Here is a 21736-nt window from a genome sequence, read left to right as displayed (position 1 = left end):
CTTCTGACCGGGCATGATTGTTTGGCAGCTCATTTATATAGAATCGGCATCTCCCTCTCACCGAATTGTGTGTTATGTGGAAAGGACGTAATCATGGATAAGTCATCATCATCATTGGCTCAACAACCCATTGAGAGTCTTAGCCTTCCTCAGTATTTTATTCCAGCCGTCTCTACTTCTGGCCTTGACTGTCCACATTCGTGCACCAATAAAGTTGGCATCTTCGTATACATTATCCTCCCATCTGCTCCTCGGTCTTCCTTTGGATCTGATTCCTCCAGGATTGGATGTAAAGGCTCTTTTAGCGGGTCTAGTATTGTCCATTCTTACCAGGTGTCCAGCCCACTGCAATCGACCAATTGTAATAACTGTTATAATGTCTAGCTCCTTAAACAGATCGTATATTTCTTTATTATATCTAATTCTCCATACATTATTTATTTTTACGGGTCCATAAATTGCTCTCAGAATTTTCCTCTCGAAGATACTAAGTCTTCTGGTGTCCTGTTTGTTCATAGTCCAAGTTTCCGAGGCATACATCAGGCGTCTTATATATTCTTATTTTAGTTGAGATGGTTAAGAATTTCGATTTAATATATTTCAGTAATCCAAAGTAACATTTATTTGTTACAGATATTCTTCTCTTAATTTCAAGACTGGTGTCGTTGCCATTATTGATTATGGAGCCAAAATATATAAACTTTTTTACATATTCAAATTTGTAATTTTCAATTGTAAGATAAGTTGGTGCTTTATTAATAATGTTTCCTTTGCGGCTGGAGATATCATGGATAAGCACCACCTGGAAGATTGAGAAGCCTTGCCTGTTCACCTCAACATCACGGAAAAATACTGGACTGCAAGATGGCTGATGGCTTCTTTGCCATGACACCAGAACTTTGGCTACCAAGCAATCGACCAACCGACCAACCAACCAACCAACCATATTGGTGTTCTCTGAGTGATCTGCATTTTGAGTATTAGTTTAATCAAAAGTGAATATGTGTTGTGTATTGCATATTAATTTTGTGTAAAATGACACACTGAAGTCATTATTTGTAGAATTAAAAGAGAAACTGTTTTCAAGTTGGAAGTATGAAACAAAATTTGCTTACAAAGACAGAAGATCGACACCAAATTTACATATTAAAAAAGCACATGGAGGAAAACAAAGTATAAATTTTGAATTTTCATGGTGTAAGAAATATCCTTCGCTAACAGAATGTTATGAGACATATCGTCGTTGTTCCTGTAGTAACTCCTATGTGACATATTTATCGATTTTCAGGTTTTCGCTCTATTCAATAACTTAAAGAGTGATACAGCAAATAATAAAATCTCCTATATGCAATTATATTTCTTTGTTTCGAAAATGTATGAATTCACAGTCTGCTATGTACGGCTGCCATAGGATGAATAAATGTGTTTTTTCTTCCTACTGAAAACTTTTATATTTTGCACATAGGAGTTATTACAGGAACAACGACATCTATATTCTTTTCGGGGATGAAAATGAGTGGTCCTCATCTTCTTGAGGGGTCTGTCACAAAAAAAAAAAATGATAGCAAATACGAGAATCTTCTGCTTTATAAAAATATATAAAGTAAGCAAATTTTTTCAGCTTAGGATACCGGTACCCAGTATTTATACCTTAGCTTCATCACTGATATGTAGAGCCCGGATTTTATGTAATTACATATTTTGTTCCTATATATGTAGCTATAAGGGAAGCTAAAATGTCGGCAAATCATATCAAAGAGATAATTATTCCAAAGTTCTAAGTTACATATTTTTACACATTTTAGTGCATAATAAATATTTTGCATATTTTACATATTTTTACATATTTTGAAAGAATACACATTTTTTTCATCAATTTTCCCTCTACTTAATTCTTAAGTTATATGTTTCAAAATTGTTTATAAAGCTTATTTCTTCGTCTCTAGTGCTTAAATATAATTTAATAATTGAAAATAATAACGCATTCTGTGAAAAAATGGACATTTGTTTGCAATGCTAATAGTGTGTATATCCCTTAAGAAGTAACGGTAAAGTAGGAACAAATACCACTGCAAAGAGTGGGTCATTGTACTGCTAACGTGGTGAAGGAAAAATTGAAGTTACCCTGTGGATATGACCATTTCGCACAAACATCTCCAATCAGTTGCTCTAAAAGAAAGCAACAGTTTTTTCTATTTTCTTAAGCTTATTTTGACATCAGGTGATACAAATAGCTAGTCTACTTGCCATTCACATCCAAGCTGAAAGATTGGATTTCAATTGACGATTCCTTTACTACGAAAATCGTACTGTGCAAAGTTGGTGACACGAATTGGGTGCTCCATGAAGTTACAATTAGAACAGCATTTAAAAATTGAAATTCATGTGAGGAATAAAAAACATGCTCCGTCGAAAAGAAACAATTTCTTCTTACACAAGTGGTACTGAAACATTCTTCTCTTGTACCAGTGAATTTAATAAAAATTTGTGCATGGCAATAGTTGCTGCAAACATACCATGGTACAAACTTGGAGTTCCAAAGCTTCAAGCTTTCCTACGCAAATAGATTATTCCTACGTACGGGCTGCTGTTGACGAGATGATCAATGACAGCAAAAATTATGGAAAAATATTTAATTATTTATTAATTGCGCCACCAAAAAATAATTAATTGAGGTTGAATCACATGTGCACCTCTAATTTTTCATTAGTGTGCAAAAATACATGTAATAAAGTTTAATTTTTAAATTACATATTTTTTTATTTATTACATATTTTGCCATTTTTAGCTCCATATTTATGTACATATTTCTCATTTTCATATTACATAAAATCCGGGCTCTAGTGATGTGTGTGTCAATTTATTATTTTGTACTAAAAGGAATGTGGGTATAAAGCAGATAATAGTAACACATACGTATTTCCTTGTGGAAGTAGAATAAAATAAAGTTCTTAATGGAAAGCTTACAGTCCCAAAGCTGATATGAATATATCTTCTCTACAAAGTAAAGAAGTATGTGTTTAAAAATTGATTTCAATAAATGTTTGTCATATGAAGATCCAGTGTTATAACAATTATAAAAAGTCTGTCGGCAACATACATTTTGATTTATGTAACTCATGTATACTAAAGTATTACTTACTTTCAATACCGGTACTTTTCTCAGTCTTAGAATCTTCTTGTATTCCTCAGCAAGACTGTTGTGCAGAATATTTTGTAGGAGATTCTCCTTTGAATAAGATTACTGCAATGCACCACTCGGCAGCTATGAAGAAAAAAAGAAACCAGTAATAATTATGCTGGAAAGAGTATGAGGCGTTGTGGATACTTTGTATTAGGAGCAAACTTGAAATCGTGATTCCTTGTTGAGTTCACCCCTACTATACGCAGTGCCTCATATATTCCATTGCTTGTTTAAATCAATTTTCTGTATTTCTCCTTATACAGAGTGGACCGTAAGTAATATCATTAATTTCTCGGTCTCGTTCAGCAAAAGAATTTTACAATCTAGCAGGATAGAAATGGGGATGCTCTAGGAAAACTTTAAACACTACATACAAAATGTTTATACAGTCAGTGCTGACATACTGCGGAGAAATTTTAATTACTTCAACTTTCATAAACGAAATAAAATATGTTCAAAACCAAGCTCTCAGGCTCATTACTGGTGGAATCGAAACAACTCCAATAGATTCTATGAGATTCCTCACTAATATTAACAGCATCAAAATGACAATAGAAGAAAAAGCACTAATTCAATATGAAAAACTTATCAGATTACCAGGAAACAATTGGCATTCATACAGTCCTCTCTGTAGATTGAAAACTCAAAAAAAGTTTCATATCCATGGTTCAAGAATTAAAACAGAAAATCAACATCCCGAATTTAAAACAAAACTTACAAATTAAACCAAACACTTTAACTCTATTAAATATAGAATATAATCTAAATTTAACAGAAGAAATACTGAAATCAGAAGTAAACACTGAAATACTGAAACAATTGTCTTTAGAGACAATTAATATTAGGTACCCTCCACAAAACTGGCTTCATTTATACTTGATCTCCAGAGAACAAGGTGCCGGTGCAGGTGTTACGTGCTGTCTCTTCTCACTTTATAGATCTCTTGGCTATGGAACAACAAGTTTTGGTGGAGAAATCATTGCAATAAGTGAAAGTCTCAGGAATCTTCTATGCCACATCAAGAAATTTAAGAATGTAGTTATATTGTCAGACTCCAAAGCAGCTATTCTATCAATTGTCTCTAAACACACACCTTCATCTCAAACAGTAGAAATAACTATAATGCTCTCTCAATTAATATCACTCAATAAAAGAATTGTATTCCAAGGATACCATCCCATTGTGGAATCCTGGGAAACGAGAATGCGGATGCTTTAGCAAAGAAGGGCAGCATTCCTACTTACAGACCTGTTACTAAATCTAAATATTACTTTGTGAAAATATTTATTACTTCTACATACTTAGACTTCAACAAACAAAATTTGATAACACAATCTCAAGGGAAAAAAATGGAACTCTGTGCATCATAATCTTCAGTTAATTCCCGATTTACCACGAAAACCGTCTGTAGCTGCATTTAGATTTGCAACAGGCCATGATTGTTTGGCCAAACACCTGCATAGAATTGGAATATATCAGTCCACTAACTGCCCATTGTGCAACTATAACCAAGAAATGGATTCGGAACACCTCAAAATCTGTGCTTCAGTCGCTGACCACGATAATATATTTGAAAAATATTGGAGTGCAAGAGGTCAAATGACTTTATTGTCAAATGCCTGGCATTATAAGCAACAACAACAATCTTACATTTATCCGCATTAAATGTCTGCACATTTAAAGAACAAAACTAAAATTCTTTCAATCATTCATTAACATAATTCATTGCTCTCTTAAATGACGTAGTATATTGGGAATTAAATCAGTGGCTTTCCCAAAACATGCTATGAAATGTTTCATATAAAATCATTTTTATCTTCGAAAGGAAGCAAAAACGAGCAAAATTGTATTAAACTGTTTTGTTTGAAATATCTCAAACAACTCCCTGAAATTATTGATAGTACTTACAGTTCACTCTGTGAATATTAAGCTCAAGTAGACTCACTGTATCATTTAATGATATTGAATTGAATATCTGTTCTAGAGCTGAAATTGGCAACCCCTATTCCTTGTGTAATAGTTTCTTCTGGTCAGTAACAGGCTGGAAGGATGTTAATAGAGCCTACTTCCAAATCTCCAATATGTTTAAGCCAGAAAATTTATAGTAAAGCCATTCTTATTTTTTTAACGTGTATAAGTTCTGTTCAATATTAGGTAATATCCCAGAAATTCAGGCGATACATTTTCAGGCCAGTTTTGTCGTGCAAATAATTTCTAAACTACAGGATACGTTCCAATAAAGTAAATGGTGACCGACAGAAGGATAAATGTATCCAACGTATCATTGAGTTGGAGTGAGTGACATCATCTATCTTCACTGCGGTAGAGGGGAAGTTTAGGCACTATTTGGCAGGTCCCGTAGTAGCCTTGGCAGTGTAACTCGAGAATGCGAAGCAATAGAATGTTCACAATTGTGTAAATGATTTGTAACGAATCAGACTACAATCCCAATGGATTGTTAAATTGAAAAAATTCCAAAGTGCAATTGAATGAAGAGAGAAAATTCACAATGTCGAGACATATGGAGTGCAAAGGGGAGTGGGAGTACAAGCAATGGGTAGCAAACTATACAGTACAAAGGTTAATGTAGCTACCGACATATTTACTTTCAATGCATACAAGATTGGGACAGAATTTCATGTAACTTCGAAAACGTTTAATTACATGACAAACAAAAATCTTTATCCCTCGCCATCTGTTGTACATGATTAGCTAAGAACTGCAGACCTGCCATTTAAAAAAAAAAAAAAAACAATCCAATCAGTCTCTGCTTTGTAAATATTGATATTGTAATGGTATGTGTATGAATGATTTGTCTTTGTAATCCGGCAGGATATAATGACATGTATGAGTGGTGTTTATTTATAATTTTAGAGCATGTGCATTCAGAAAAGGATTTTCGATGTGGTAAATTCTGATATGTTTTCTCGTTTCTGCACGCATGTGTCAATGACCCTTTGGCCACCAGTTCGATGGTGCAGATTGAGTCATTCTGAATTGACTAGAGCTGGAGCCATCAGCTCAGACCGGAAAGGCTTGGTGTTTGTGTTTGGGAACCATATATCTCAACCTATGATGTGAAGGTAAACTGGCCACTGTACTTGTGTTTTTCTCTAAAACTAATTAAATTATAGCCCACCGAGTTTTTCTTTTGTGCATATTGTGGGATTTTGGTGAAATTATTTAAATTCTAAAAGATGTTTTCCTTTTCCTTTGAAGATCGGCCATGGCACTTAAAGATTTTGCTAGGCTGAAACGAATCCACATTGTAAGTCTGCATGCTGAAATGATTAGTTAAGATTGTGATTTATTCTGATAGAATTACAAAGGTCATGAGCTGATTATATATAGATACGAGATGAATAATGTTGAATGACTGAATTTTAATTTTATTGTTATTGTTAAAATAAATTCTCAGTGTCAGTTTAATGTTGCTCAAAAACAAACACAATTTTGTACATTTAGCTTGTCTAATTTTTCAGCATTATTAAACTGGTTTAATCAAAGGTTCTGAGGTTTAAAGAGAATTGTTGGTTTAAGGTTGAGTTTACTTAGTGAAAAATAAAATTTTGATACAAACTGCATATTTCGTAGTGTAAGAATTTATTATAATCTTTGGTAGAAAAGAATAACTTCAGTATCATGTTACCATAATATCACTCATCACCTGGCAACCCTGGCTACATGTCGTCGTTGTTCCTGCAATAACTCCTATGTGACATATTTATCGATTTTCAGATTTTTTTTCTATTAAATAACTTAAATAGTGATAGAGCAAATAATAAAATCTCCTATATGAAATCATATTTCTTTCTTTCGAAAATGTAAGAATTCACAATCCCCTACGTACGATGATGAATAAATGTGTTTTTTCCTCCTACTGAAAAATTGTGTATTTTGCACATAGGAGTTTTTGCAGAAACAATGACGATATAAGTCACTTAGATGAGTACGCTCCTAGTATAATGGCAGTTGACATTGAACATATTAGTCAACATATATGCCTAACATGGAGTCATGCCATAAAGGGAAACATCGAAGGAGGAGAATTCGATCCGGTGCTGTGGATTGAATTCAGCATAGCTCAGTGGTTAGAGCACTTGGTACGTAGAACCAAGGACCCAGGATCGATCCCCGGCACCAGAGCGAATTTTTCTCCTCAAATATTAATAATGAATTTACTTTGATTGATATATTTTGAATTTTAAGGTCATTTCAAAGGTCAGTTTAATAATATATGAGGTGTCGTCCACACCTGTGCAGTAATGGTCAGCGCGTCTGGCTGCGAAACCAGGTGGCCTGGGTTCGATTCCCGGTCGGGGCAAGTTACTTGGTTGAGGTTTTTTCCGAGGTTTTCCCTCAACCCAATATGAGCAAATGCTGGGTAACTTTCGGTGCTGGACCCCGGACTCATTTCACCGGCAATATCACCTTCATCTCATTCAGACGCTAAATAACCTAAGCTGTTGATAAGCGTCGTAAAATAACCTACTAAAATAAAAAAAATATATGAGGTGTCACTGTATAAGGATCATGTGCAGAGACTAAGTAGAAGAAAGAGAATAGGAAAGATATGAGAATGCTGGGTTTGCAGTGAAAGGCCTGCCTTTGGGCAGAACACGTGTGTGTGTGTGTGTGTGTGTGTGTGTGTGTGTGTGTGTGTGTGTGTGTGTGCGTGCGTGTATTTTGAGAAGCCTCTTACAAATCCTAAGGAATTGAAATGAGAGAAATTTTAGCAGTCTATATATATTTTTGGGGAGGCTAAAACAAACCATCATCTTTCTTATCATTCATCTCGGGGAAGGACTACACGAAAGAGAGAAAATACTGCAATGGAAGAAAACTGGATTTGCAAGAATTTTACAATGGACACATATTTAACATACCTTGCTGTATAATGGCAAAGAACATTATTTTCATGACATTTTTATTTCATATTTGGAATTACGTTGGTAATTTTAATATTCTTATTTCACTACTTAATACAACATTAGCCAATATTTTAAGAACTTTAATTGAGTCACATTCTAAAATGTTGGTCATACCTGACTATATTCATCAGAGATCAATATTCGGTCACTCTTATCTGGTACCTACTATTTCATGTGAAGTCCCGGTATGTGATGTATGATGTTCAAGATTAGGTTTCTGAAAATATACAGAATTTGATATTATAAATTTAATAAGAGTAATTACAATACTCATTGGCCACATCTAGGTCTACAATATTTTTTAATAGATATTATCGATCCTTCAGCACTGTAGCACTATATCTATGAGAAAATAAATAAGATAACAGTAAGTAAATAACAAGAAGGAGGTGAGCCAATTTTATAGGTCCATCTGTGCCAGAAAAGGAATGTTTGAAAACAGTTATTCGATAAATTTATAAAATTATGTGTTCTTCATCAGATGAAGTGGATGAATCTGAAGGGTCTAGTACAGGGATGCGAAACTCATAAGTAGGGGTGAGAAATACTTTGACTCACCGGTGGCTATGTTGTCGCCAGTGGCGTATTTGAAGGAGGTTCGTAAGTAACACAATGCAATATAGAACACTGAAATGAAATGAAATGATTAGTCTAAAAATATCCTGTTAAGGGTAAAGGCCTCCTCCTATAGAGGGAGAGCTCTATTTGTCTCACGCTGTGAGCTACTCCCCATAAGAGGTGTTTACATGCTTGAAATTGTTCACTTGGTTCACATTCTGCAGTATTTTGATATTGTTCGCTTGTTTCTGTCGCACTGGTTTTAGTCGCTGTTCACTTGTTTTCTTAGGTTTTTCCATTCTTTTCTATTTCTTGCTCTGCTTGACCAATGGCTTCCTACACGTTCACTGAAGAGGTCGGCCGATCTTCTTCTTGGTCTTCCGCGTGATCTCTTGCCAATGCAGGGGTCCCATAGTGTGACTTTCTGCGTCCATCTTTCATCTCTAAGTCTTGCAACATGGCCTCCCCACTTCCATTTGGTGTTGGTGGCTTGCAGTGCTGGATCTTTAATTGCTGACATCTTTTGTAGCACTTTGTTTGGAACTCTGTCCCTCAGTGATAAGCCTAGTATCCTTCTCAGCATCTTCCTTTGGCAGATTTGGAGACTGTTACGAAGTTTAGCAGTGAGAGACCATGTCTGACACCCATATAACAGTACAAGAGTTACGTAGGTCTGCAATATTTCTATTCTGAGTTTTTTGCCGAGTGTTCTCTCCAGTATGATAAACTTGAGAGTCCAGAATGCCTTCCCTATAATTATATAATAGGGACAGTCACATAATATTATTATTCGTGGTGCACATGTTCTGAAGAGGAATGCTGATACCTTTTAGCTTTCACCAGTTTGTCAATATTGGTCTGAATATCTAAACATGTCAATTGGCACACTAAATGAAAATCAGTTAATCTGCTGCATATGTATTTACTTGGTTATTTAACGACGCTGTATCAACTACGAGGTAATTTAATGTCGATGGAATTGGTGATGGTGATGGATGAATTTGGCGAGGCAGAGGATTCGACATAGATTAACTGACATTTGCCTTACGATTGGGGAAAACCTCAACCAGGTAATCAGCTCAAGTGGGAATCGAACCCGCGCCCGAGCGCAACTCCAGATCGGCAGGCAAGTGCCTTAACCAATTTAATTTGCTGCGTATGTCGCTTTTAATGATATCATCTTGGAAAATAACTTGATGACTCAGAACGAGACTGTTACAACTCAAAAATAGAGATTTTTCAGTAGAGCCATTTAAAGTTTTCCACTTTGATTACACAACTTTTAACGCCATATCACTTCGGAATATGTATTATGATCTTTTGCGTATTAAACATTACAGTACTGGTTAACTAGTATCAGCCTGTCATGGGCTATCTTCAGAACTCTGAAACTAGTTAACCAGGTACTGTAATATTTAACACGCGAAAGATATATAATACATATTCCTAAAGTTTTCCATTGTAGGTGGTAAATCAGATAATCATCTCACAGCAATGAAAATTGGTATATACATTCATTATTGTTATAGAAGTTTATTAAATCCTTATACTGCTTTTTTGAGGCTTGAAAGTAATGTAATTTTCCCTAAGATAGGTTACTAGCCTTATTGTTAGGTAGTCCAGTAGTGGGGCTGCTACTTTTAGCCTCTGGACATGCTTGTAATGCAGCATTTCCTCTGCATTTGATGAAACAGTTATACTGCTGTGACTCGGTCGCCATTTCCTTGTTGGTAGAAACAGGGTGGACCACGAGAAGGTGAGGATGGGTTGTGAAATATCTTATCAAAATGAAAAAGATGTGAACAAGAAAATTACCAAATTTACACAAATTCTAGGAATAATAAAGAATACAGTAAAAGCTAAATTATTACAAAAATCTACAAGAATAAAAATATATAATACACTAGCATTACTCTCCCTTTTATACGGAAGCGAGATTTGGACATTAAAGAAAAGAGACATGAATAGAATCAAAGCAAAGGAAATGAAATTTTTCAGGACAGCAGGATATAGGCCTACTCTTTTAGACCGAAAAAGGAATGAAGAAATTTTAGAACAATTAGAAGTAGAGTCAGTAGAAGAAAAAATCAGCAGATACAAATTCAGTTGGCTAGATCATGTAAGAAGAATGGAAAATTAAAGAATCTCAAAAATTATATGCAGTATAAGCATAGAGGACATCATCGACCATGAAGACCTTTTAGAAGACTGCTAGATGGGGCCGAAACAGGTCTACAGAGGCCTAATTCGTGAAGGATGATGATGATGAAGTTTATAAAAATATTAATTTTGTCGGTATTTATTTTATGTAATTTTTATGTGACTTTTTTTAGTTGCAATACTTTCGCATTAAAATAACCAGACAAAACTTCTCAGATATAACTGTATTACATAATATTTTATTATTTGCAACAGGTTTTTCCTAATATGACTATGTAATAAGTTCAGATAATACAATGGAAAAACATGTCAAATATAGATTTAGAAATAAAATGAGACTGGTTGGTATCAGGATTATTACAACAATGAAAAGAAATAAAGTACACCAACCAGGATGACTACAAACAACAATAATAATAATATATAAATTGCATCTTGTACAGGTAGTGAGAAAAAGCATGTATTTATTTGTTAGTCAAATATAGCTCTATTTTCTTCAACACCATTGGAAACTTTCAAAATTTATAAAAATTGAGCATGAACACTTGGAATGATACCACTTTTACAAACATCAATCAAATTCCCCCATCCCTCCCCCCTCCGCATCTATCCCTGGAGGTGAAGAAAATGCTGGCTTTAGTATTGCTAAAGAAGACTTGCCTTTCCTTTTTTGTCGAATACTTATTTTTTTAAAATCACCTTCTTCATAGGAGTGCTTAAAAGAGATAGCGAAAAGATCCTGTTTTCGGACCTTGACGGTCTTCAACTTAGACCAGTTTACATTATCACTATTTTCATTTCTGGAAAAATTATTTTCCATTTGTTGTGTTAAGTATTTCAAATCTAAGATGTCTGGTGTATCTAGTTCATTGATTTTGTATGTATTGCCTTTTCTCTTGACCAATTTCAGTACTGGTATCTACCTATTGCGTTGGCAGTATAATAGGTCCTCCTTTAAGAACTCTTCCCACCCCCACCATTCAATAGTAGAATGCACAGAGTCATTCTCATTCTGGATATGACCTGTGATTAAAAATTTCTGTGCTATGACCAGGGAAAGGAAGTTCATGCCCTGAAAACGTGAAAAATATGTATGCATTTATGACGTAAAAATAGATAAATATGCTACAAAATATGCATTATCAGTCTGAGATTATTTTAACAGAATAATAAGGTATAGGCAACTTACGTTTAGTCTATGGATTTTGAAGTGGTTGCCTCATTGCTGCATGCTCCATTTATGCTCTTACAGTTCACAACTAAGCAGTGACGTATGTTTTCTGTTGTCATTCTTCGCCTATTGTCTCTCAGCATAGCTCTGTAGCGCGAGAAACTTCGTTCTACGTCACAAAAAGTAAGAGGGGTTTCCACAAAATCTGGGAGCTGTTCTATAGAAATTTAGTTGGTTTTTGGGGTGTTTTTCCTTCGAGTAGGCTATACCTTGAATTTCTTTAAGCTGATAATAGCCAGGGTTTTGGAAAGAATATTTGCTGTTTTCTCGTTCACGTATCTCCTACATTTCCTGGAACTGATGTTAAACTGGACATTGTTCTATCGAAATCTGCTACAGACTGCAATAAAGGAATACAAATTGCTAAATTGAGAGGCTTCCCATGAAGGCGTCATCGTTAAGTTCAAAATTCATAAACATAAATTAGTCTTGTTTACGAGGTTACACACTTTAAAAAATGAGGGAAAGACAAATAAACATTCATAATATGGAGTTTCCCTGCATAAATGTTAAAATATGATGCTTTTATAAATAAAGGCAAAATATGCACTTTTATGCACAATAAAAGCAATATCATTGTATTCAGAAATTTGTGATTCATGTAGATAATCTTTCAGCATATTCACACAATGATAGAGAACAAATATGCAAATGCATGAACTTCCTTTCCCTAGTTATGACATTATATGACTCAGGTTAGTTACACAGTACAAAAGTAATGAGGCAATGAATTTGTTCTTGTTTTGTCCAGCACAGTTGTCTAAAAACAAAATTACCTGGTTTGTTACTGTGTTTGGCAAAGAAGTAAGAAATTTATAGAGACATGTGTCAATCTGATTTGAACCTCTTTTGGCCAAGCCCTCATGTCAAAAATAACAATGGCCCTGGCTGTTTGTGATGTCATTTATATATATATTTTCCCCCGCCATTATTTATACTCCCTTTAACATCTTTGGTCACATCGTGAGTTAATCTTCTGGGTGAAATCCGAAGGCCTGTGTACTATTGTTGAGACTAGTTCTATTGTTGTGAACTAGATGGCGACTGTACATGTATTACTGATTTGTTATGGATAAGATTTCGATGATGAATGAGACCGGTGATATTCAGAGACATTGTGGCCCGAATTTCCTGGCATTTGGCTTACAGTTGAGGAAAACCCTCACCACAGAGGTGGTCATATTCATATATTGTGAGATTGTAACAGGACAGTTTTCTTTTATAATATAAAGATGAAAGAAGTAGCCTACTACTTGAAGATCAGAGTAGCACAAAACTTTGCTTGGAGCCTGTTTTGCTGATTTAATATCTTTAGTCTTTGTAGCCCTTGATGTTTCTCTTCTTTATATCTCTATTATAAATTTCTTGCAGTTTAATTTCTCTGTTTCTGTACTATTCTTATATGCAGTATACTGTACATACAACATTGAACTTTCTTAGGGATATAAAATATGAAAGATTAAAGTGAATTAAATACTAATGTGTAAGAATATGCACGATGATTAATATTTCAATACTACGTCGATGGTGAAGACAAAATTAATAACAACATTGATTTTAAACAATGCAAGCAGCATTATGCTACCATTATTGTAAGTACTGCAAGGTGTGCAAAATCTAAACCCGAAGCATGAATATTTTCAGTGCGAAAGTGTTACAAGTCAAAATGGAACATTGCTTTTAGCAACAGTTGAGAATGGAAAACTGTTACAATGCAAAATATAACACTTTCCAATTGAAAAAAAAAAAAAAACTAAATAGCATAACTTTAAAACTGTTATATGTGCATTTATGTCCTAGTAGGAAATTTTTAGAGTTGTAACAGTTACCCTCATCTAAAGATTAAGAAGATTAAAATTGAAATAAAACCTAATAATTTTACCCTTCTAGGGAGAAGATCTAAAAATATCAATATTCATGCACATACAGATGAATTATAGAAACACATACTTAGTGCTCAGTAATAATAATAATAATAATAATAATAATAATAATAATAATAATAATAATAATAATAATAATGATATTAAAAATAATAATACATTATTCAGCGTGGCAATTAATGTTTCTATATACATACTCCTAATTGAACCGTTGAGCAAAGTAAACATAATAGGCTATTACATTTTGTCCGAAAGAACAAGAAAAACATTCTTCATTCTTTACGATATCACCTCTTATTGCTTGTAGAGACAGAGTTTGTAGAGCGACATAATACCGCTACTACTTGCCTTCAGTACGTGAAACACACAGCAATGTATAGTAAACTCCTCGTACCCGTTTGAATGTCTATGATTACACGATATAATCAGGACACTCACTTTGGTCACCGCTGTTCTAGAGGAAGAGAGGAGAGGATGCGTAACTATTTTGTATACCAACGTACCTGTACCTGCGCTGTGACGTCACATATACTTTGTATCAGACAACCTCATTCCAGTTTATAGGTAGCTGAATTACAAAGCCTAATTATTATTATTATTATTATTATTATTATTATGGGGTGTATACAGCAGTAGCGGCTCGTGCCTGAAAAAGTAGGTGAAGCACAAAATTGTTGCAAAGTTTTCAAAGCCCATGTATGCTAGTTGCATTGATAATCGGAACTCTATGTAACTAAAGTAATTCCCTCCCATAAATTCCCATGATATTCAATCGTGAAAGTGATTTCATTGCATTTATTTCTGCCAGTTTATCAATGCACTTACCGGTACATGTAAATTAAGATATGAAGAGTCCACTGCAAGAATGATGGATGTCATTTGGAATACATTTTTCAGGAGAAGCAATTGAAAGTTTGAAATGCTTAGTGCTCAAAGCTTAACTGTGATTTTCCGATCATTACTGGACAATAACTATCAGTGTTAATTCCATATAACTCTCTATGTACAGTCTATATGTCTTAAGCTATACATTGACAGTCTTGGATCATTTTCGACAAGAAAGTGACATTCATCATTCTTGCAGTGGACTCTTCATATGCTTACCTATCTTGTACATTAAGTTGATTCTCCATTCCTTCAGGGCTGCGAACCTGACATTAACGTTCTCATGGAGGGGCTGTGATTCCATCATCTTGTCCAACATATCTTTTTGGAGCGAAATATTCCCTAACGCTGAAAGTCTCTACTGTGACATTCAGTTTCTTTGTTTTGTTTTTATGCGTTTTAAACACGAGAAGCTCCTCTCGACCAGTACGCTAGAAAGACGGTAATATTAAAATGAGGGAATATAACTTATACACTTCTCCAAATACATCTTTGTGTCACGAAGAAGTCTAGCACTTTCTTAACTGGTATATTCCTATATTCACTGTTCTGGTATAAAACTCAAGTTCAGTTTTTGGGACCTGCGTCTTACATTTAGAGAATCACCTTTCCAAGTGTCGTTTATTCCTGTTTGCATTGTCTGGCAATGGTAACCCCATCCTGTCTCAGTCATGTCTACAAAATTCACATTTAAACATAAATAATGCAATTTAACATCACAGTTCATTACTCAGATTCTACAGAAATTATATTTACCATTAACTGATCTCGTCTCCTTTTGTTGTGGGTTTGTATTCTACAACTTTATTGTGGTAGAAAGCATTATCCATAACAATAATCGAAGGACCTAAATTTTTTAACCCAACAATAAGCTACCTTTCCACCCACTTCTGGATTGTATTCATGGCACCATAGTAATCTTGGCCAGTCTTCAAATTGGATGCAAAAAGTTAAATCTGCATCTATAAAAGAGACAAGATACTTAGATTCTAGATAAACACATAATAAAAGTTACTACCCTATATATAGTTTAATAGTCTTGTAGTTATATTACCAGGTTCCAGCTTGTACAATGACCAGTCTTCCTTCCACAGCAGGTCGATGCATAACTCCTTGAACCTTACCACCAACGATACTGGTTTGCTCCATGAATGTGTTGCAGTCTATGAAATATACATGGAATTAATAATGTTACAACATTTATTCCCTTTACTATCTTAAAATCTTGTAATAAAGCCTGCCATTCATAAAAATCCACGTTTCATCCAGAAAAACAACAGACTTTGGACCCTCACTTTTCATATTTCTCACATTAATTAATATTTTTACTCTCTCTTACTTATGTGAGATTGCCCTCTTTTCTCAATTTAAACCACATTTCCTTCAAAATTGTCCTTAATGACGAACGTGATCCTTCAAATGAAGTATGTATCATAGTTTCCTGTTACATGGCCCAGTACCAGCATGGCTGTTACTCTTTTTCCTGAACAGGAATGAAAATAGTACCGGTAGTGGTAAATAAGAAGTAATTATAAGAGTAAAGTCTACAGTATTTTAACTTATTAAAATTAAAAAAAAAGAAATGTTACTGCCATAATTTTTTTCATCTCGATTCGGTCTATCATATACAAATCTTGCAATGACTTCCTTGGAAAAATTATCTCATGCCAGTTATAGATTGTGGATATTTCTTGTTTTTCCCTGGTGTAGACAGCATATATGCCTCTTTTCAGATTTGGTAATAATTATTTCTACTGCATTCTATGAATGCTGTGATAAAAGTATGGAGATTATATATTTTATTTACAGTATTTACTTACAAATGGCCTTTAAGGAACCCAGAGGTTTTTGCTGTCCTCACATAAGCCCACCATTCGTCCCTATCCTGAACATCCCTAGCATCATATTCCACCTCCCTCAAAATATTATCCTCCCATCTACGTCTCGGCCTCTCCAAAGGTCTTCAAACTAACTCTATATGCATTTATGGACTCACTCATTCGTGCTACATACCCTGCCCACATCAAACATTTGGATTTAATAATGTTAGGTGAAGAATATAATGCTTGCAGTTGTGCGTTGTGTAACTTTCTCCATTTTCCTGTAACTTCATCCCTCTTAGTCCCAAATATTTTCCTAAGAACCTTACACTCTAACACCCTTAACCTCTGTTCCCCTCTCAAAGTGAGAGTCCAATTTAATGCTTCTTATACATACATGCCTGTGGTGTAACAATATGTGGAACAAGTAAACATATAATATGCTCCTTTTTAATTATTCCTATAGCTTTAAAGATTATGGTAATACATTGAAGTACTTGGGACAATAATAAAAATATTCTTCTGCGTTATTGAATACGTATTTTTTTTTTTTACTTAATTTCTAACAAGAATATTTTTATACATACGAAAGGTTATCAGTGATGGGACTTTACTTTATTTGGGACTTGTATTTCTAAGTAAGCTTAAAATTTTTCAAAATTCAGTTGCATGTAAACTCAACCACATGCATTAGTTTATAATGAAGTTGCATTAGATTAGGTTACAGAAAAGTCTTCGTATGTTAAATTATGTGTAAATATTTTTTAACACACTATCATGGATGCATCCTCATGGAATAAGATCTGTACTGATCCTGTCAAATATTATCTATAAAAACAGGTAGGCCTACTTACAAGAGATTTGCAATTCTTGCCATTAGAACCACTTTGGTTTGACAGATATCTTCCTATTCTGCTTCAGCCTTCAATTATCTGTACATATTAACCACTGCTTATTATAAGCTGCTCTGTAACGAAAGTATTTTCTTTCTTGATGTAGGCCTATAAGTTCTTCAGACTCTTTCCTTCTGGACATGTTATAACCTTAAAATAAAGTGATTATTGCATTTTAAAATATGAACTACAATTAACCTAACTTCAACCTTGATTTTATTCACTTTCATTAGACTGAATATTTGTAAGGTTATGTAAAATTATATTACGTAATTCTACAAAATAACTGCACCATAGGAGACACTGTTTTCCTTTGTTCCACTGACTTCTGTGAGATGATAACACATGGTTTTAGTTCGGAGCTATAAATACTTTCAACATAAAAGTCATTTGATACCTGTATATTCTAATGGATAGTTGGAAGTTTTTTATAACAGCAAACTAACAAACCACGTGTTTATCACTATATATATATATATATCTCATAAGCCAGTGAAACATGCCTTCTTTGATGTAGCTTCTCTGGATAATACCTTATATTATGATAAAAATGTAATTGTTATATCATATAATTTATTTTTATATGGATAATGTTTTAAAGTTAAAATAATGCTCTTACCTCAGCAGAATCATCTGTAGGCCTAATTATAAATTTCACTAATTTTTCTAGAATATAAGTATGCCTATGTAATATAATATCTTAATACATACTAAATAACAGTGAATCTTAATACAACACAACATTCTAATATGTTAATTTATTGTAATATTGCAATGTAATGTAATGCTCCAAAATTTCTACTTACCTAGAAACATACAATACCGGTAGTTCTGATAATAACAATAATTGCACCACAGAGTTGTATTATGTGATGTGATGGAAATAGTAACTTCACGTACAACTCTCAATTCCCGGAATATATATATATATATATATATATATATATATATATATATATATTATAATCGCAATATAAAATACACGCACAATATTACGTTTCAATGGGAACCTTTTTGTCATCGTGTCCCGAAAGATGGCAGCAGGGGCTAACCCGGTCCAGGTCCGACAACATGGCGTCTGCTTTGTATATATTGTATTCGAGATTGTGAATTCTATTGACTGAATGAAGTTTCTGAATTATAATTATTTTAACATCTGACTTGAATACTAATACTAGTAGCAATACTAATGCTAATTTTGACTATAGTAGTATTTTCACTATTTGCAGTAATTACACATGCATGATATAATATATAGGTTTGGTAGTGATATTGTTTTATATTTGAGTATTTTATATTCCATGTTTAATACTGTATTCTGAATTACTTATAATTATTTTAACATCTGACTTTGTTAAATGCCTGAAGCTTACTGGTACCTACATGTTTCTTGTGTTTTCATTGTTCTTGTTTTTGTGAAGTCCATTAAAGTACATAATATTGTGCATACATACTTGCAATGCGCACCTTGGTCCCATTCCTGCTGCACATTCACATTAGTCAAAGAGTCTTTCACTTTCACATCAACATTATAAACTATATTACTATACTGCTTTTGATAAAAGAAAACGTATTCACTGATACCATACGAACACACAATAAATATTTTTCATTATACATTTTCATCCCCATATCACAGTCTCGTTTTTCACACAGCTGCAAATACAGTAAACCTTAATGCAGTCGTTAGATATGGCAGGAAGTACAGTATCGCTATTAATATCCTGATACAAAGAAGGATGTGGCAAATCCATTTCGAACGTAGGCCTATCATCTTCACTAGGAATGATGTCACGTTGCTTGAAGGTTACATCATAATCTTTCAGCCTGAAACAAGAATTTTTTACCAAGTGATAGGCCTACATATCAGACTTTAAATAGGAAATATTTTCACTGAATTTAAATTCAATCCAGTCCTCAATTTAGCAATGACGTAAATGTAATACTTTAAAACTTTAGGTCTAGGAACATAACCTCTGTACAAGATCTGCTTTCTTGCCATGAATTCTCGCTTTCTTTCAGCGTAGTTCATTTTTCGATTGAGTTAAACTCCATCGTAATTCTCCATTATTCACACTTTTGCATAAATTAATAGAGAGCGTAAAGTCGTATTCGGAAATAAACTTCCAGCAATGTCATGCAACAACTAACAACGAAGTAGAAGCACATTAGCGCGCCATGTAGGACCGGGTTGCAGTGTTGCCAACTCATAAATTATATTCCCGTCATAAAACACCTGGAAATCCGTCAGAATCCGTCAAAATTAAAAAAAGGACCGACACAATATACCTACTTATATATAAATAAAAAAGCAAATTTTAACACAACTTACCAATCTTGATTAAAGTAATAATTCATCCACATCATCTGCCTCTAGTTCTGCAGTTGATGTGCTGGGTTGGTCTACGCTGCGGTACGCTGTCATTGTGCCAATTTGGTTGAGAACATCGTCTGGTAGGGTACAGTCATGACAGCATTTTTTTACACGCTTAAGTCCAGCACGCACAGTTAGAATCGAATTCACCATATTGGTTTTAAGTCTATTTCTAAGGGAAGTTTTCACATTGTTGAGCATACTAAATGATCTCTCCACGTCAGCATTCGACCACGGTAAAACCAAAATCATCATGGCAAAGTCTGAGAGTTCTTGAAATGGATTTTGAGAACTTACATCCTTATATGACGCGATCTCATGCCAAAATTCAATTGTGTTGGTAACATTTTGCCATTGAACAGTGGTTAATTTAGACCAATAAAAATAAATTTTTATTATTACATTTCCAGTTAACCCTAATTCTTTAGCTAATGCGATTATACTCTCTTTAACTACTCTCAAACACTGTTCTGGTGCAATTAAAGACACTTTTTGCAAAACCTGTACATTTCTCGGCAGTCGCCGTTGGAGTTCGTCTGCTAAGCAAAACAGAAAATTTTCGCACCTATTGCGAAACACTTTTTCATTATCAGGGCTGATTTTATTGTCCTTTTTCAAATCAGTTAATATAATTTCTACTTCATGGCCAAGATAAATATTAGGGGACTTGTATTTTCTAACTTCCACAGTTAGCAGATCTCCCCTATAACCAGGCACAACAATTCGTCTATTAATACCTACAATGAGTAGAATTAAATCTTTAAGAAGCTTCGAAGGATCTGCTGTACTTGACTGGAATGACTTATTGACTTTCTGACATTCTTCTAGATATGGTTTAAGAAATACAAGATAGAGTTTATTGATGACGTCACAGTACATACCAAATAGGAGTTCAGCTGTGTAGCACCTATTTTGAAGTCTAGATGTCTCAAAATGTGTCTGTAATTCAAGCCACTGATTTAGTATGCGATTGACAGCAATTTCAATCGATAGCCACCTTGTATTTGACTGTTGTACAATTTTAAGGGGATCGGCTCCATCATTTATTGCTTGGAATAAAAACCTATATGTGATCTGTCGAGAAGATGGCTTTGAAAACCAAGAATAAGTTTCAGATATTAAAAATTCAATATTTCTTGGCAACATTTCTGCAGCAGAAGACACAGCTAACTGAACTGAGTGACAACACATGAAATCAATACAAGATTACTGACTTCCTGTTTCAGTTTCTGATAGACCCCATTGTTAATGCCTACCATTACTGACGCATTTTCGGTCCCCACGCCTCTCATTTGTTTAATATCTAACCCGTAGTCTGAAAGTAATGACTTTATTGCACTCACAATACAATCTCCATTTCCCTGTTCTAATTCAACAATTCCAAGAAAAGTGGATACAATTGTATGTTGTTGTTTCGAATAATATACAATGCACACAGCCAGTAGTTTTATGACAGAAATATCTGTAGATTCGTCAATAAGAAGACTAAAGTGGCCACTATCAATATCGCTCTGTAGTTCTGATTTAAAATGTTGGAAAAGAATATTCCTAATCAAACCACTACACTTTGTGCGGTGAAGTCGTAAAAGAGAAGCATGGTCAGCACCCTTGAAAAATCTCTTGGTAAGCTCGGAAAGATGATCAACAGACCTTATTGAGCAATGGTTAATTACAAAAAGTGAAAGAGCTGCCTCAGCAGCTGCACATTCGTACGTATGTTTGACTGGTATAAATTGCAATTTTGACTGGCGCGAAGTTGAAAATGGTTCTGATGCTTTTAAATGTTTCTTAGTTCTTCAATGATCGAGTAAATCTGA

At 34.2% G+C, this 21736-nt stretch overlaps 1 protein-coding gene across 28 annotated transcripts in view; it reads right to left on the bottom strand.

Moving 5' to 3' along the window:
- Positions 1-20988, bottom strand: part of LOC138705774 (uncharacterized) — a 307903-nt gene extending 286915 nt beyond the window's left edge. For 11 of the 28 annotated variants that reach the window (XR_011333756.1, XR_011333762.1, XR_011333760.1 and 8 more), the window contains exons 1-7: positions 18352-18482; positions 17507-17695; positions 15887-15995; positions 15589-15794; positions 8230-8332; positions 3143-3265; positions 62-345 (exon numbers count right to left, since the gene is read on the bottom strand). The gene's annotated coding sequence lies outside the window, so the exon portion shown is untranslated. Of the gene's footprint in view, positions 1-61; positions 346-3142; positions 3266-8229; positions 8333-15051; positions 15264-15588; positions 15795-15886; positions 15996-17506; positions 17696-18351; positions 19731-19877 lie in introns of those variants that run through there. The other 17 variants (XR_011333769.1, XR_011333766.1, XR_011333765.1 and 14 more) reach the window with 11 other exon arrangements.
- Between the last annotated feature and the right edge of the window lie 748 nt (positions 20989-21736).

This window comes from Periplaneta americana, chromosome 9 (genome assembly GCF_040183065.1).
Source record: "Periplaneta americana isolate PAMFEO1 chromosome 9, P.americana_PAMFEO1_priV1, whole genome shotgun sequence".
NCBI classification, from domain to species: Eukaryota; Metazoa; Arthropoda; class Insecta; order Blattodea; family Blattidae; genus Periplaneta; species Periplaneta americana.
This window is presented reverse-complemented; position numbering and strand designations above follow the sequence as displayed.